Source organism: Xiphophorus hellerii, unplaced genomic scaffold, assembly GCF_003331165.1.
Source record: "Xiphophorus hellerii strain 12219 unplaced genomic scaffold, Xiphophorus_hellerii-4.1 PGA_scaffold_46__1_contigs__length_70685, whole genome shotgun sequence".
Classification (NCBI taxonomy): domain Eukaryota; kingdom Metazoa; phylum Chordata; class Actinopteri; order Cyprinodontiformes; family Poeciliidae; genus Xiphophorus; species Xiphophorus hellerii.
The window spans coordinates 37,650-57,021 of record NW_022587621.1 but is presented as its reverse complement, the minus strand read 5'-3'; positions in this window follow the sequence as shown (position 1 = coordinate 57,021).

The window sequence follows — 19,372 nt, the reverse complement described above, 5'->3', positions numbered from 1 at the left end:
CCTGGCATATCACACATCCCCGCACTCAGGGCTACGCCCTGAGCACGGAAAACCGACTCCCAGCTCGATCCGACGCTCCTATCGAAACTTGAAAAATCAATGGGAGTCTATGGCAGCTATAGGAAGGGGAGGGGCCAGGGCCACCAAACTCGGTGGAGACCTGGAGGGGGTCGAGACATGTATACACACCGAGTTTGGGGAGGATGGCACTTACGGCTTGGGAGCTAAATACGATGAGACGATTTTTCAAATGAATGGGAGTCAATGGCAGCTATGTCAAGGGAATGAGCTACAGCCACCAAACTTACAGGGTACCTGGGCACCCTCCATGGGTCTCTCGAGGCCAAGTATGGGCCCCATACCTCTTTTACTTTTTCAGCCAAATACGATGAGACGACGACTTTTCTGGTTTTCATCCTATATCCTTACCCTAACCCTACCCTTACCCTAACACAAGATTCTTCACTTAACCTAACCTCACCCAAGATTCTTCACTTACCCTAACCAAACACAAGATTCTTCACTTAACCTAACCTCACAGGAGTAAGAACGTCTCACAAAAACCTCTCCCAGGAACACTCTCCAGGCACTCGGGACACTCCAAAACACACTCTGGTAAGGTTCCCACAAGTACCTATTTTCACAACACTTTGGGCAATTTTCAGGATTTTCACCAACACTGGCCGCACTCAGGGCTACGCCCTGAGCACGGACGAGGCACCTGCCGCACTCAGGGCTTCGCCCTGAGCACGGAAGACACTCCAACAACTCCAATTTTACTTCACCCAGGAACACTCTCCACGCACTCGGGACACTCCAAAACACACTCTGGTAAGGTTCCCACAAGTACCTATTTTCACAACACTTAGTGCGATTTTCACCATTTTCACACATCCACCAACCCTGGCATATCACACATCCCCGCACTCAGGGCTACGCCCTGAGCACGGAAAACCGACTCCCAGCTCGATCCGACGCTCCTAGCGAAACTTGAAAAATCAATGGGAGTCTATGGCAGCTATAGGAAGGGGAGGGGCCAGGGCCACCAAACTCGGTGGAGACCTGGAGGGGGTCGAGACATGTATACACACCGAGTTTGGTCAGCTTGCCGCTTATACTTTGGAAGTTATCGAGCTTGTCCGAACTCGTCCGATGAATGGGAGTCAATGGCAGCTATGTCTTAGGAAGGGGCCACAGCCACCAAACTTGCAGGGTACGTGGGTCCCCTCAGACGATCTCTCGAGGCCAAGTATGGGCCCCATACCTCAAATACTTTTTGAGTTATCGAGCTTGTCCGAACGCGTTTTCTGGTTTTCATCCTATATCCTAACCCTAACCCTTACCCTAACCCCTAACCCTAACCCTAACCCTAACCCTAACCCTAACCCTAACCCTTACCCTTACCCTAACCCTTACCCTTACCCTAACCCTAACCCTAACCCTAACCCCTAACCCTAACCCTAACCCTTACCCTAACCCTAACCCTAACCCTAACCCTAACCCTTACCCTACCCTAACCCTAACCCTAACCCTACCCCTAACCCTTACCCTAACCCTAACCCTAACCCTAACCCTAACCCTTACCCAACCCCTTACCCTAACCCTAACCCTAACCCTAACCCTAACCCTTACCCTAACCCTTTTCTGGTTTTCATCCTATATCCTAACCCTTACCCTAACCCTAACCCTACCCTACCCTCACTCGGGACACTCCAAAACACACTCTGGTAAGGTTCCCACAAGTACCTATTTTCACAACACTTTGGGCAATTTTCAGGATTTTCACCAACACTGGCCGCACTCAGGGCTACGCCCTGAGCACGGACGAGGCACCTGCCGCACTCAGGGCTTCGCCCTGAGCACGGAAGACACTCCAACAACTCCAATTTTACTACACCCAGGAACACTCTCCAGGCACTCGGGACACTCCAAAACACACTCTGGTAAGGTTCCCCCAAGTACATATTTTCACAACACTTTGTGCAATTTTCAGGATTTTCACCAACACTGGCCGCACTCAGGGCTACGCCCTGAGCACGGACGAGGCACCTGCCGCACTCAGGGCTACGCCCTGAGCACGGACGAGGCACCTGCCGCACTCAGGGCTTCGCCCTGAGCACGGAAGACACTCCAACAACTCCAATTTTACTACACCCAGGAACACTCTCCAGGCACTCGGGACACTCCAAAACACACTCTGGTAAGGTTCCCCAAAGTACATATTTTCACAACACTTTGTGCAATTTTCAGGATTTTCACCAACACTGGCCGCACTCAGGGCTTCGCCCTGAGCACGGACAACGCACACTGGCCGCACTCAGGGCTTCGCCCTGAGCACGGACAACGCACGGACAATGCACCCTGGCCGCACTCAGGGCTACGCCCTGAGCACGGACGAGGCACCTGCCGCACTCAGGGCTTCGCCCTGAGCACGGAAGACACTCCAACAACTCCAATTTTACTTCACCCAGGAACACTCTCCACGCACTCGGGACACTCCAAAACACACTCTGGTAAGGTTCCCACAAGTACCTATTTTCACAACACTTAGTGCGATTTTCACCATTTTCACACATCCACCAACCCTGGCATATCACACATCCCCGCACTCAGGGCTACGCCCTGAGCACGGAAAACCGACTCCCAGCTCGATCCGACGCTCCTAGCGAAACTTGAAAAATCAATGGGAGTCTATGGCAGCTATAGGAAGGGGAGGGGCCAGGGCCACCAAACTTTCAGGGAAGGTGGGTGGGGTCGAGACATGTATACACACCAAGTTTCAGCCCAAGAACCCTTACCGTTCGGGACTTACAGAGAGTGAACCGTTTTTTTTTTTATATGGGTGTCAATGGCAGCTAGGTCAAGGGAATGAGCTACAGCCACCAAACTTACAGGGTACCTGGGTACCCTCCACGAGTACCTCGAGGCCAAGTATGGGCCCCATAAGTATTTTACTTTTTGACTTACAGAGAGTGAACCACTGACTTTTCTGGTTTTCATCCTATATCCTAACCCAAACACAAGATTCTTCACTTAACCTAACCAAACACAAGATTCTTCACTTAACCTAACCTCACAGGAGTAAGAACGTCTCACAAAAACCTCTCCCAGGACCACTCTCAATGCACTCAGGAGACTCCAAAACATACTCTGGTAAGGTTCCCACAAGTACCCCCAAACTACAAACACTTGGAGCAATTTTTACACTTTTTGCAAACTCCACCAACCATGGCAAATGACATGTCTGCGGACTCAGGGGGACCGGCTGAGCACGGAAAACACAACCCCACCTCGATCCGACGCTCCTATACAAACCTGAAAAATCAATGGGAGTCTATGGCAGCTATAGGAAGGGGAGGGGCTAGGCCCACCAAACTTTCAGGGAAGGTGGGTGGGGGAAAGGGGTGTATACACACCGAGTTTGGTAACTGTACACCTTATGGTTCGGGAGTTATAGAGAGTGTACCCTTTTTTCAAATGCATGGGAGTCAATGGCAGCTATGTCAACGGAAGGGGCTACGGCCACCAAACTTACAGGGTACCTGGGTACCCTCCGTGAGTACCTCGAGGCCAACTATGGGCCCCATAAGTCTTTTACTTTTTCACTTACAGAGAGTGTACCATCGACTTTTCTGGTTTTCATCCTATATCCTAACCAAACACAAGATTCTTCACTTAACCTAACCTCACAGGAGTAAGAACGTCTCACAAAAACCTCTCCCAGGAACACTCTCCAGGCACTCGGGACACTCCAAAACACACTCTGGTAAGGTTCCCACAAGTACCTATTTTCACAACACTTAGTGCGATTTTCACCATTTTCACACATCCACCAACCCTGGCATATCACACATCCCCGCACTCAGGGCTACGCCCTGAGCACGGAAAACCGACTCCCAGCTCGATCCGACGCTCCTAGCGAAACTTGAAAAATCAATGGGAGTCTATGGCAGCTATAGGAAGGGGAGGGGCCAGGGCCACCAAACTCGGTGGAGACCTGGAGGGGGTCGAGACATGTATACACACCGAGTTTGGGGAGGATGGCACTTACGGCTTGGGAGCTAAATACGATGAGACGATTTTTCAAATGAATGGGAGTCAATGGCAGCTATGTCAAGGGAATGAGCTACAGCCACCAAACTTACAGGGTACCTGGGCACCCTCCATGGGTCTCTCGAGGCCAAGTATGGGCCCCATACCTCTTTTACTTTTTCAGCCAAATACGATGAGACGACGACTTTTCTGGTTTTCATCCTATATCCTAACCCTTACCCTAACCCTAACCCTACCCTCCCACAAGTACCTATTTTCACAACACTTAGTGCGATTTTCACCATTTTCACACATCCACCAACCCTGGCATATCACACATCCCCGCACTCAGGGCTACGCCCTGAGCACGGAAAAACCGACTCCCAGCTCGATCCGACGCTCCTATCGAAACTTGAAAAATCAATGGGAGTCTATGGCAGCTATAGGAAGGGGAGGGGCCAGGGCCACCAAACTCGGTGGAGACCTGGAGGGGGTCGAGACATGTATACACACCGAGTTTGGGGAGGATGGCACTTACGGCTTGGGAGCTAAATACGATGAGACGATTTTTCAAATGAATGGGAGTCAATGGCAGCTATGTCAAGGGAATGAGCTACAGCCACCAAACTTACAGGGTACCTGGGCACCCTCCATGGGTCTCTCGAGGCCAAGTATGGGCCCCATACCTCTTTTACTTTTTCAGCCAAATACGATGAGACGACGACTTTTCTGGTTTTCATCCTATATCCTTACCCTAACCCTACCCTTACCCTAACACAAGATTCTTCACTTAACCTAACCTCACCCAAGATTCTTCACTTACCCTAACCAAACACAAGATTCTTCACTTAACCTAACCTCACAGGAGTAAGAACGTCTCACAAAAACCTCTCCCAGGAACACTCTCCAGGCACTCGGGACACTCCAAAACACACTCTGGTAAGGTTCCCACAAGTACCTATTTTCACAACACTTTGGGCAATTTTCAGGATTTTCACCAACACTGGCCGCACTCAGGGCTACGCCCTGAGCACGGACGAGGCACCTGCCGCACTCAGGGCTTCGCCCTGAGCACGGAAGACACTCCAACAACTCCAATTTTACTTCACCCAGGAACACTCTCCACGCACTCGGGACACTCCAAAACACACTCTGGTAAGGTTCCCACAAGTACCTATTTTCACAACACTTAGTGCGATTTTCACCATTTTCACACATCCACCAACCCTGGCATATCACACATCCCCGCACTCAGGGCTACGCCCTGAGCACGGAAAACCGACTCCCAGCTCGATCCGACGCTCCTAGCGAAACTTGAAAAATCAATGGGAGTCTATGGCAGCTATAGGAAGGGGAGGGGCCAGGGCCACCAAACTCGGTGGAGACCTGGAGGGGGTCGAGACATGTATACACACCGAGTTTGGTCAGCTTGCCGCTTATACTTTGGAAGTTATCGAGCTTGTCCGAACTCGTCCGATGAATGGGAGTCAATGGCAGCTATGTCTTAGGAAGGGGCCACAGCCACCAAACTTGCAGGGTACGTGGGTCCCCTCAGACGATCTCTCGAGGCCAAGTATGGGCCCCATACCTCAAATACTTTTTGAGTTATCGAGCTTGTCCGAACGCGTTTTCTGGTTTTCATCCTATATCCTAACCCTAACCCTAACCCTAACCCTTACCCTAACCCTAACCCTTACCCTAACCCTAACCCTACCCTAACCCTAACCCTAACCCTTACCCTAACCCTTACCCTAACCCTAACCCTTACCCTAACCCTAACCCTTACCCTAACCCTTACCCTACCCTACCCTTACCCTTACCCTAACCCTTACCCTTTTCTGGTTTTCATCCTATATCCTAACCCTTACCCTAACCCTAACCCTACCCTACCCTCACTCGGGACACTCCAAAACACACTCTGGTAAGGTTCCCACAAGTACCTATTTTCACAACACTTTGGGCAATTTTCAGGATTTTCACCAACACTGGCCGCACTCAGGGCTACGCCCTGAGCACGGACGAGGCACCTGCCGCACTCAGGGCTTCGCCCTGAGCACGGAAGACACTCCAACAACTCCAATTTTACTACACCCAGGAACACTCTCCAGGCACTCGGGACACTCCAAAACACACTCTGGTAAGGTTCCCCCAAGTACATATTTTCACAACACTTTGTGCAATTTTCAGGATTTTCACCAACACTGGCCGCACTCAGGGCTACGCCCTGAGCACGGACGAGGCACCTGCCGCACTCAGGGCTACGCCCTGAGCACGGACGAGGCACCTGCCGCACTCAGGGCTTCGCCCTGAGCACGGAAGACACTCCAACAACTCCAATTTTACTACACCCAGGAACACTCTCCAGGCACTCGGGACACTCCAAAACACACTCTGGTAAGGTTCCCCAAAGTACATATTTTCACAACACTTTGTGCAATTTTCAGGATTTTCACCAACACTGGCCGCACTCAGGGCTTCGCCCTGAGCACGGACAACGCACACTGGCCGCACTCAGGGCTTCGCCCTGAGCACGGACAACGCACGGACAATGCACCCTGGCCGCACTCAGGGCTACGCCCTGAGCACGGACGAGGCACCTGCCGCACTCAGGGCTTCGCCCTGAGCACGGAAGACACTCCAACAACTCCAATTTTACTTCACCCAGGAACACTCTCCACGCACTCGGGACACTCCAAAACACACTCTGGTAAGGTTCCCACAAGTACCTATTTTCACAACACTTAGTGCGATTTTCACCATTTTCACACATCCACCAACCCTGGCATATCACACATCCCCGCACTCAGGGCTACGCCCTGAGCACGGAAAACCGACTCCCAGCTCGATCCGACGCTCCTAGCGAAACTTGAAAAATCAATGGGAGTCTATGGCAGCTATAGGAAGGGGAGGGGCCAGGGCCACCAAACTTTCAGGGAAGGTGGGTGGGGTCGAGACATGTATACACACCAAGTTTCAGCCCAAGAACCCTTACCGTTCGGGACTTACAGAGAGTGAACCGTTTTTTTTTTATATGGGTGTCAATGGCAGCTAGGTCAAGGGAATGAGCTACAGCCACCAAACTTACAGGGTACCTGGGTACCCTCCACGAGTACCTCGAGGCCAAGTATGGGCCCCATAAGTATTTTACTTTTTGACTTACAGAGAGTGAACCACTGACTTTTCTGGTTTTCATCCTATATCCTAACCCAAACACAAGATTCTTCACTTAACCTAACCAAACACAAGATTCTTCACTTAACCTAACCTCACAGGAGTAAGAACGTCTCACAAAAACCTCTCCCAGGACCACTCTCAATGCACTCAGGAGACTCCAAAACATACTCTGGTAAGGTTCCCACAAGTACCCCCAAACTACAACACTTGGAGCAATTTTTACACTTTTTGCAAACTCCACCAACCATGGCAAATGACATGTCTGCGGACTCAGGGGGACCGGCTGAGCACGGAAAACACAACCCCACCTCGATCCGACGCTCCTATACAAACCTGAAAAATCAATGGGAGTCTATGGCAGCTATAGGAAGGGGAGGGGCTAGGCCCACCAAACTTTCAGGGAAGGTGGGTGGGGGAAAGGGGTGTATACACACCGAGTTTGGTAACTGTACACCTTATGGTTCGGGAGTTATAGAGAGTGTACCCTTTTTTCAAATGCATGGGAGTCAATGGCAGCTATGTCAACGGAAGGGGCTACGGCCACCAAACTTACAGGGTACCTGGGTACCCTCCGTGAGTACCTCGAGGCCAACTATGGGCCCCATAAGTCTTTTACTTTTTCACTTACAGAGAGTGTAACCATCGACTTTTCTGGTTTTCATCCTATATCCTAACCAAACACAAGATTCTTCACTTAACCTAACCTCACAGGAGTAAGAACGTCTCACAAAAACCTCTCCCAGGAACACTCTCCAGGCACTCGGGACACTCCAAAACACACTCTGGTAAGGTTCCCACAAGTACCTATTTTCACAACACTTAGTGCGATTTTCACCATTTTCACACATCCACCAACCCTGGCATATCACACATCCCCGCACTCAGGGCTACGCCCTGAGCACGGAAAACCGACTCCCAGCTCGATCCGACGCTCCTAGCGAAACTTGAAAAATCAATGGGAGTCTATGGCAGCTATAGGAAGGGGAGGGGCCAGGGCCACCAAACTCGGTGGAGACCTGGAGGGGGTCGAGACATGTATACACACCGAGTTTGGGGAGGATGGCACTTACGGCTTGGGAGCTAAATACGATGAGACGATTTTTCAAATGAATGGGAGTCAATGGCAGCTATGTCAAGGGAATGAGCTACAGCCACCAAACTTACAGGGTACCTGGGCACCCTCCATGGGTCTCTCGAGGCCAAGTATGGGCCCCATACCTCTTTTACTTTTTCAGCCAAATACGATGAGACGACGACTTTTCTGGTTTTCATCCTATATCCTAACCCTTACCCTAACCCTAACCCTACCCTCCCACAAGTACCTATTTTCACAACACTTAGTGCGATTTTCACCATTTTCACACATCCACCAACCCTGGCATATCACACATCCCCGCACTCAGGGCTACGCCCTGAGCACGGAAAACCGACTCCCAGCTCGATCCGACGCTCCTATCGAAACTTGAAAAATCAATGGGAGTCTATGGCAGCTATAGGAAGGGGAGGGGCCAGGGCCACCAAACTCGGTGGAGACCTGGAGGGGGTCGAGACATGTATACACACCGAGTTTGGGGAGGATGGCACTTACGGCTTGGGAGCTAAATACGATGAGACGATTTTTCAAATGAATGGGAGTCAATGGCAGCTATGTCAAGGGAATGAGCTACAGCCACCAAACTTACAGGGTACCTGGGCACCCTCCATGGGTCTCTCGAGGCCAAGTATGGGCCCCATACCTCTTTTACTTTTTCAGCCAAATACGATGAGACGACGACTTTTCTGGTTTTCATCCTATATCCTTACCCTAACCCTACCCTTACCCTAACACAAGATTCTTCACTTAACCTAACCTCACCCAAGATTCTTCACTTACCCTAACCAAACACAAGATTCTTCACTTAACCTAACCTCACAGGAGTAAGAACGTCTCACAAAAACCTCTCCCAGGAACACTCTCCAGGCACTCGGGACACTCCAAAACACACTCTGGTAAGGTTCCCACAAGTACCTATTTTCACAACACTTTGGGCAATTTTCAGGATTTTCACCAACACTGGCCGCACTCAGGGCTACGCCCTGAGCACGGACGAGGCACCTGCCGCACTCAGGGCTTCGCCCTGAGCACGGAAGACACTCCAACAACTCCAATTTTACTTCACCCAGGAACACTCTCCACGCACTCGGGACACTCCAAAACACACTCTGGTAAGGTTCCCACAAGTACCTATTTTCACAACACTTAGTGCGATTTTCACCATTTTCACACATCCACCAACCCTGGCATATCACACATCCCCGCACTCAGGGCTACGCCCTGAGCACGGAAAACCGACTCCCAGCTCGATCCGACGCTCCTAGCGAAACTTGAAAAATCAATGGGAGTCTATGGCAGCTATAGGAAGGGGAGGGGCCAGGGCCACCAAACTCGGTGGAGACCTGGAGGGGGTCGAGACATGTATACACACCGAGTTTGGTCAGCTTGCCGCTTATACTTTGGAAGTTATCGAGCTTGTCCGAACTCGTCCGATGAATGGGAGTCAATGGCAGCTATGTCTTAGGAAGGGGCCACAGCCACCAAACTTGCAGGTACGTGGGTCCCCTCAGACGATCTCTCGAGGCCAAGTATGGGCCCCATACCTCAAATACTTTTTGAGTTATCGAGCTTGTCCGAACGGTTTCTGGTTTTCATCCTATATCCTAACCCTAACCCTACCCTACCCTAACCCCTAACCCTAACCCTAACCCTTACCCTAACCCTACCCTTACCCTAACCCTAACCCTAACCCTTACCCTAACCCTAACCCTAACCCTTACCCTTACCCTTACCCTAACCCTAACCCTAACCCTAACCCTAACCCTTACCCTAACCCTAACCCTTACCCTAACCCTTACCCTACCCTACCCTTACCCTTACCCTAACCCTTACCCTTTTCTGGTTTTCATCCTATATCCTAACCCTTACCCTAACCCTAACCCTACCCTACCCTCACTCGGGACACTCCAAAACACACTCTGGTAAGGTTCCCACAAGTACCTATTTCACAACACTTTGGGCAATTTTCAGGATTTTCACCAACACTGGCCGCACTCAGGGCTACGCCCTGAGCACGGACGAGGCACCTGCCGCACTCAGGGCTTCGCCCTGAGCACGGAAGACACTCCAACAACTCCAATTTTACTACACCCAGGAACACTCTCCAGGCACTCGGGACACTCCAAAACACACTCTGGTAAGGTTCCCCCAAGTACATATTTTCACAACACTTTGTGCAATTTTCAGGATTTTCACCAACACTGGCCGCACTCAGGGCTACGCCCTGAGCACGGACGAGGCACCTGCCGCACTCAGGGCTACGCCCTGAGCACGGACGAGGCACCTGCCGCACTCAGGGCTTCGCCCTGAGCACGGAAGACACTCCAACAACTCCAATTTTACTACACACCCAGGAACACTCTCCAGGCACTCGGGACACTCCAAAACACACTCTGGTAAGGTTCCCCAAAGTACATATTTTCACAACACTTTGTGCAATTTTCAGGATTTTCACCAACACTGGCCGCACTCAGGGCTTCGCCCTGAGCACGGACAACGCACACTGGCCGCACTCAGGGCTTCGCCCTGAGCACGGACAACGCACGGACAATGCACCCTGGCCGCACTCAGGGCTACGCCCTGAGCACGGACGAGGCACCTGCCGCACTCAGGGCTTCGCCCTGAGCACGGAAGACACTCCAACAACTCCAATTTTACTTCACCCAGGAACACTCTCCACGCACTCGGGACACTCCAAAACACACTCTGGTAAGGTTCCCACAAGTACCTATTTTCACAACACTTAGTGCGATTTTCACCATTTTCACACATCCACCAACCCTGGCATATCACACATCCCCGCACTCAGGGCTACGCCCTGAGCACGGAAAACCGACTCCCAGCTCGATCCGACGCTCCTAGCGAAACTTGAAAAATCAATGGGAGTCTATGGCAGCTATAGGAAGGGGAGGGGCCAGGGCCACCAACTTTCAGGGAAGGTGGGTGGGGTCGAGACATGTATACACACCAAGTTTCAGCCCAAGAACCCTTACCGTTCGGGACTTACAGAGAGTGAACCGTTTTTTTTTTATATGGGTGTCAATGGCAGCTAGGTCAAGGAATGAGCTACAGCCACCAAACTTACAGGGTACCTGGGTACCCTCCACGAGTACCTCGAGGCCAAGTATGGGCCCCATAAGTATTTTACTTTTTGACTTACAGAGAGTGAACCACTGACTTTTCTGGTTTTCATCCTATATCCTAACCCAAACACAAGATTCTTCACTTAACCTAACCAAACACAAGATTCTTCACTTAACCTAACCTCACAGGAGTAAGAACGTCTCACAAAAACCTCTCCCAGGACCACTCTCAATGCACTCAGGAGACTCCAAAACATACTCTGGTAAGGTTCCCACAAGTACCCCAAACTACAACACTTGGAGCAATTTTTACACTTTTTGCAAAACTCCACCAACCATGGCAAATGACATGTCTGCGGACTCAGGGGGACCGGCTGAGCACGGAAAACACAACCCCACCTCGATCCGACGCTCCTATACAAACCTGAAAAATCAATGGGAGTCTATGGCAGCTATAGGAAGGGGAGGGGCTAGGCCCACCAAACTTTCAGGGAAGGTGGGTGGGGGAAAGGGGTGTATACACACCGAGTTTGGTAACTGTACACCTTATGGTTCGGGAGTTATAGAGAGTGTACCCTTTTTTCAAATGCATGGGAGTCAATGGCAGCTATGTCAACGGAAGGGGCTACGGCCACCAAACTTACAGGGTACCTGGGTACCCTCCGTGAGTACCTCGAGGCCAACTATGGGCCCCATAAGTCTTTTACTTTTTCACTTACAGAGAGTGTACCATCGACTTTTCTGGTTTTCATCCTATATCCTAACCAAACACAAGATTCTTCACTTAACCTAACCTCACAGGAGTAAGAACGTCTCACAAAAACCTCTCCCAGGAACACTCTCCAGGCACTCGGGACACTCCAAAACACACTCTGGTAAGGTTCCCACAAGTACCTATTTTCACAACACTTAGTGCGATTTTCACCATTTTCACACATCCACCAACCCTGGCATATCACACATCCCCGCACTCAGGGCTACGCCCTGAGCACGGAAAACCGACTCCCAGCTCGATCCGACGCTCCTAGCGAAACTTGAAAAATCAATGGGAGTCTATGGCAGCTATAGGAAGGGGAGGGGCCAGGGCCACCAAACTCGGTGGAGACCTGGAGGGGGTCGAGACATGTATACACACCGAGTTTGGGGAGGATGGCACTTACGGCTTGGGAGCTAAATACGATGAGACGATTTTTCAAATGAATGGGAGTCAATGGCAGCTATGTCAAGGGAATGAGCTACAGCCACCAAAACTTACAGGGTACCTGGGCACCCTCCATGGGTCTCTCGAGGCCAGTATGGGCCCCATACCTCTTTTACTTTTTCAGCCAAATACGATGAGACGACGACTTTTCTGGTTTTCATCCTAGATCCTAACCCTTACCCTAACCCTAACCCTACCCTCCCACAAGTACCTATTTTCACAACACTTAGTGCGATTTTCACCATTTTCACACATCCACCAACCCTGGCATATCACACATCCCCGCACTCAGGGCTACGCCCTGAGCACGGAAAACCGACTCCCAGCTCGATCCGACGCTCCTATCGAACTTGAAAAATCAATGGGAGTCTATGGCAGCTATAGGAAGGGGAGGGGCCAGGGCCACCAAACTCGGTGGAGACCTGGAGGGGGTCGAGACATGTATACACACCGAGTTTGGGGAGGATGGCACTTACGGCTTGGGAGCTAAAATACGATGAGACGATTTTTCAAATGAATGGGAGTCAATGGCAGCTATGTCAAGGGAATGAGCTACAGCCACCAAACTTACAGGGTACCTGGGCACCCTCCATGGGTCCTCTCGAGGCCAAGTATGGGCCCCATACCTCTTTTACTTTTTCAGCCAAATACGATGAGACGACGACTTTTTCTGGTTTTCATCCTATATCCTTACCCTAACCCTACCCTTACCCTAACACAAGATTCTTCACTTAACCTAACCTCACCCAAGATTCTTCACTTACCCTAACCAAACACAAGATTCTTCACTTAACCTAACCTCACAGGAGTAAGAACGTCTCACAAAAAACCTCTCCAGGAACACTCTCCAGGCACTCGGGACACTCCAAAACACACTCTGGTAAGGTTCCCACAAGTACCTATTTTCACAACACTTTGGGCAATTTTCAGGATTTTCACCAACACTGGCCGCACTCAGGGCTACGCCCTGAGCACGGACGAGGCACCTGCCGCACTCAGGGCTTCGCCCTGAGCACGGAAGACACTCCAACAACTCCAATTTTACTTCACCCAGGAACACTCTCCACGCACTCGGGACACTCCAAAACACACTCTGGTAAGGTTCCCACAAGTACCTATTTTCACAACACTTAGTGCGATTTTCACCATTTTCACACATCCACCAACCCTGGCATATCACACATCCCCGCACTCAGGGCTACGCCCTGAGCACGGAAAACCGACTCCCAGCTCGATCCGACGCTCCTAGCGAAACTTGAAAAATCAATGGGAGTCTATGGCAGCTATAGGAAGGGGAGGGGCCAGGGCCACCAAACTCGGTGGAGACCTGGAGGGGGTCGAGACATGTATACACACCGAGTTTGGTCAGCTTGCCGCTTATACTTTGGAAGTTATCGAGCTTGTCCGAACTCGTCCGATGAATGGGAGTCAATGGCAGCTATGTCTTAGGAAGGGGCCACAGCCACCAAACTTGCAGGGTACGTGGGTCCCCTCAGACGATCTCTCGAGGCCAAGTATGGGCCCCATACCTCAAATACTTTTTGAGTTATCGAGCTTGTCCGAACGCGTTTTCTGGTTTTCATCCTATATCCTAACCCTAACCCTAACCCTAACCCTTACCCTAACCCTAACCCTTACCCTAACCCTAACCCTAACCCTAACCCTAACCCTACCCTAACCCTTACCCTAACCCTAACCCTTACCCTAACCCTAACCCTTACCCTAACCCTTACCCTACCCTACCCTTACCCTTACCCTAACCCTAACCCTTTTCTGGTTTTCATCCTATATCCTAACCCTTACCCTAACCCTAACCCTACCCTACCCTCACTCGGGACACTCCAAAACACACTCTGGTAAGGTTCCCACAAGTACCCTTACCCTACCCTTACCCTAATACCCTAACCCTAACCCCTACCCTAACCCTAAACCCTAACCCTAACCCTGAGCACGGACGAGGCACCTGCCGCACTCAGGGCTTCGCCCTGAGCACGGAAGACACTCCAACAACTCCAATTTTACTACACCCAGGAACACTCTCCAGGCACTCGGGACACTCCAAAACACACTCTGGTAAGGTTCCCCCAAGTACATATTTTCACAACCTTTGTGCAATTTTCAGGATTTTCACCAACCACTGGCCGCACTCAGGGCTACGCCCTGAGCACGGACGAGGCACCTGCCGCACTCAGGGCTACGCCCTGAGCACGGACGAGGCACCTGCCGCACTCAGGGCTTCGCCCTGAGCACGGAAGACACTCCAACAACTCCAATTTTACTACACCCAGGAACACTCTCCAGGCACTCGGGACACTCCAAAACACACTCTGGTAAGGTTCCCCAAAGTACATATTTTCACAACACTTTGTGCAATTTTCAGGATTTTCACCAACACTGGCCGCACTCAGGGCTTCGCCCTGAGCACGGACAACGCACACTGGCCGCACTCAGGGCTTCGCCCTGAGCACGGACAACGCACGGACAATGCACCCTGGCCGCACTCAGGGCTACGCCCTGAGCACGGACGAGGCACCTGCCGCACTCAGGGCTTCGCCCTGAGCACGGAAGACACTCCAACAACTCCAATTTTACTTCAACCCAGGAACACTCTCCACGCACTCGGGACACTCCAAAACACACTCTGGTAAGGTTTCCCACAAGTACCTATTTTCACAACACTTAGTGCGATTTTCACCATTTTTCACACATCCACCAACCCTGGCATATCACACATCCCCGCACTCAGGGCTACGCCCTGAGCACGGAAAACCGACTCCCAGCTCGATCCGACGCTCCTAGCGAAACTTGAAAAATCAATGGGAGTCTATGGCAGCTATAGGAAGGGGAGGGGCCAGGGCCACCAAACTTTCAGGGAAGGTGGGTGGGGGTCGAGACATGTATACACACCAAGTTTCAGCCCAAGAAACCCTTACCGTTCGGGACTTACAGAGAGTGAACCGTTTTTTTTTATATGGGTGTCAATGGCAGCTAGGTCAAGGGAATGAGCTACAGCCACCAAACTTACAGGGTACCTGGGTACCCTCCACGAGTACCTCGAGGCCAAGTATGGGCCCCATAAGTATTTTACTTTTGACTTACAGAGAGTGAACCACTGACTTTTCTGGTTTTCATCCTATATCCTAACCCAAACACAAGATTCTTCACTTAACCTAACCAAACACAAGATTCTTCACTTAACCTAACCTCACAGGAGTAAGAACGTCTCACAAAAACCTCTCCCAGGACCACTCTCAATGCACTCAGGAGACTCCAAAACATACTCTGGTAAGGTTCCCACAAGTACCCCCAAACTACAACACTTGGAGCAATTTTTACACTTTTTGCAAACTCCACCAACCATGGCAAATGACATGTCTGCGGACTCAGGGGGACCGGCTGAGCACGGAAAACACAACCCCACCTCGATCCGACGCTCCTATACAAACCTGAAAAATCAATGGGAGTCTATGGCAGCTATAGGAAGGGGAGGGGCTAGGCCCACCAAACTTTCAGGGAAGGTGGGTGGGGGAAAGGGGTGTATACACACCGAGTTTGGTAACTGTACACCTTATGGTTCGGGAGTTATAGAGAGTGTACCCTTTTTTTCAAATGCATGGGAGTCAATGGCAGCTATGTCAACGGAAGGGGCTACGGCCACCAAACTTACAGGGTACCTGGGTACCCTCCGTGAGTACCTCGAGGCCAACTATGGGCCCCATAAGTCTTTTACTTTTTCACTTACAGAGAGTGTACCATCGACTTTTCTGGTTTTCATCCTATATCCTAACCAAACACAAGATTCTTCACTTAACCTAACCTCACAGGAGTAAGAACGTCTCACAAAAACCTCTCCCAGGAACACTCTCCAGGCACTCGGGACACTCCAAAACACACTCTGGTAAGGTTCCCACAAGTACCTATTTTCACAACACTTAGTGCGATTTTCACCATTTTCACACATCCACCAACCCTGGCATATCACACATCCCCGCACTCAGGGCTACGCCCTGAGCACGGAAAACCGACTCCCAGCTCGATCCGACGCTCCTAGCGAAACTTGAAAATCAATGGGAGTCTATGGCAGCTATAGGAAGGGGAGGGGCCAGGGCCACCAAACTCGGTGGAGACCTGGAGGGGGTCGAGACATGTATACACACCGAGTTTGGGGAGGATGGCACTTACGGCTTGGGAGCTAAATACGATGAGACGATTTTTCAAATGAATGGGAGTCATGGCAGCTATGTCAAGGGAATGAGCTACAGCCACCAAACTTACAGGGTACCTGGGCACCCTCCATGGGTCTCTCGAGGCCAAGTATGGGCCCCATACCTCTTTTACTTTTTCAGCCAAATACGATGAGACGACGACTTTTCTGGTTTTCATCCTATATCCTAACCCTTACCCTAACCCTAACCCTACCCTCCCACAAGTACCTATTTTCACAACACTTAGTGCGATTTTCACCATTTTCACACATCCACCAACCCTGGCATATCACACATCCCCGCACTCAGGGCTACGCCCTGAGCACGGAAAACCGACTCCCAGCTCGATCCGACGCTCCTATCGAAACTTGAAAAATCAATGGGAGTCTATGGCAGCTATAGGAAGGGGAGGGGCCAGGGCCACCAAACTCGGTGGAGACCTGGAGGGGGTCGAGACATGTATACACACCGAGTTTGGGGAGGATGGCACTTACGGCTTGGGAGCTAAATACGATGAGACGATTTTTCAAATGAATGGGAGTCAATGGCAGCTATGTCAAGGGAATGAGCTACAGCCACCAAACTTACAGGGTACCTGGGCACCCTCCATGGGTCTCTCGAGGCCAAGTATGGGCCCCATACCTCTTTTACTTTTTCAGCCAAATACGATGAGACGACGACTTTTCTGGTTTTCATCCTATATCCTTACCCTAACCCTACCCTTACCCTAACACAAGATTCTTCACTTAACCTAACCTCACCCAAGATTCTTCACTTACCCTAACCAAACACAAGATTCTTCACTTAACCTAACCTCACAGGAGTAAGAACGTCTCACAAAAACCTCTCCCAGGAACACTCTCCAGGCACTCGGGACACTCCAAAACACACTCTGGTAAGGTTCCCACAAGTACCTATTTTCACAACACTTTGGGCAATTTTCAGGATTTTCACCAACACTGGCCGCACTCAGGGCTACGCCCTGAGCACGGACGAGGCACCTGCCGCACTCAGGGCTTCGCCCTGAGCACGGAAGACACTCCAACAACTCCAATTTTACTTCACCCAGGAACACTCTCCACGCACTCGGGACACTCCAAAACACACTCTGGTAAGGTTCCCACAAGTACCTATTTTCACAACACTTAGTGCGATTTTCACCATTTTCACACATCCACCAACCCTGGCATATCACACATCCCCGCACTCAGGGCTACGCCCTGAGCACGGAAAACCGACTCCCAGCTCGATCCGACGCTCCTAGCGAAACTTGAAAAATCAATGGGAGTCTATGGCAGCTATAGGAAGGGGAGGGGCCAGGGCCACCAAACTCGGTGGAGACCTGGAGGGGGTCGAGACATGTATACACACCGAGTTTGGTCAGCTTGCCGCTTATACTTTGGAAGTTATCGAGCTTGTCCGAACTCGTCCGATGAATGGGAGTCAATGGCAGCTATGTCTTAGGAAGGGGCCACAGCCACCAAACTTGCAGGGTACGTGGGTCCCCTCAGACGATCTCTCGAGGCCAAGTATGGGCCCCATACCTCAAATACTTTTTGAGTTATCGAGCTTGTCCGAACGCGTTTTCTGGTTTTCATCCTATATCCTAACCCTAACCCTTACCCTAACCCTAACCCTAACCCTAACCCTTACCCTAACCCTAACCCTAACCCTAACCCTACCCTACCCTTACCCTAACCCTTACCCTAACCCTAACCCCTACCCTAACCCTAACCCTAACCCTAACCCTGAGCACGGACGAGGCACCTGCCGCACTCAGGGCTTCGCCCTGAGCACGGAAGACACTCCAACAACTCCAATTTTACTACACCCAGGAACACTCTCCAGGCACTCGGGACACTCCAAAACACACTCTGGTAAGGTTCCCCCAAGTACATATTTTCACAACACTTTGTGCAATTTTCAGGATTTTCACCAACACTGGCCGCACTCAGGGCTACGCCCTGAGCACGGACGAGGCACCTGCCGCACTCAGGGCTACGCCCTGAGCACGGACGAGGCACCTGCCGCACTCAGGGCTTCGCCCTGAGCACGGAAGACACTCCAACAACTCCAATTTTACTACACCCAGGAACACTCTCCAGGCACTCGGGACACTCCAAAACACACTCTGGTAAGGTTCCCCAAAGTACATATTTTCACAACACTTTGTGCAATTTTCAGGATTTTCACCAACACTGGCCGCACTCAGGGCTTCGCCCTGAGCACGGACAACGCACACTGGCCGCACTCAGGGCTTCGCCCTGAGCACGGACAACGCACGGACAATGCACCCTGGCCGCACTCAGGGCTACGCCCTGAGCACGGACGAGGCACCTGCCGCACTCAGGGCTTCGCCCTGAGCACGGAAGACACTCCAACAACTCCAATTTTACTTCACCCAGGAACACTCTCCACGCACTCGGGACACTCCAAAACACACTCTGGTAAGGTTCCCACAAGTACCTATTTTCACAACACTTAGTGCGATTTTCACCATTTTCACACATCCACCAACCCTGGCATATCACACATCCCCGCACTCAGGGCTACGCCCTGAGCACGGAAAACCGACTCCCAGCTC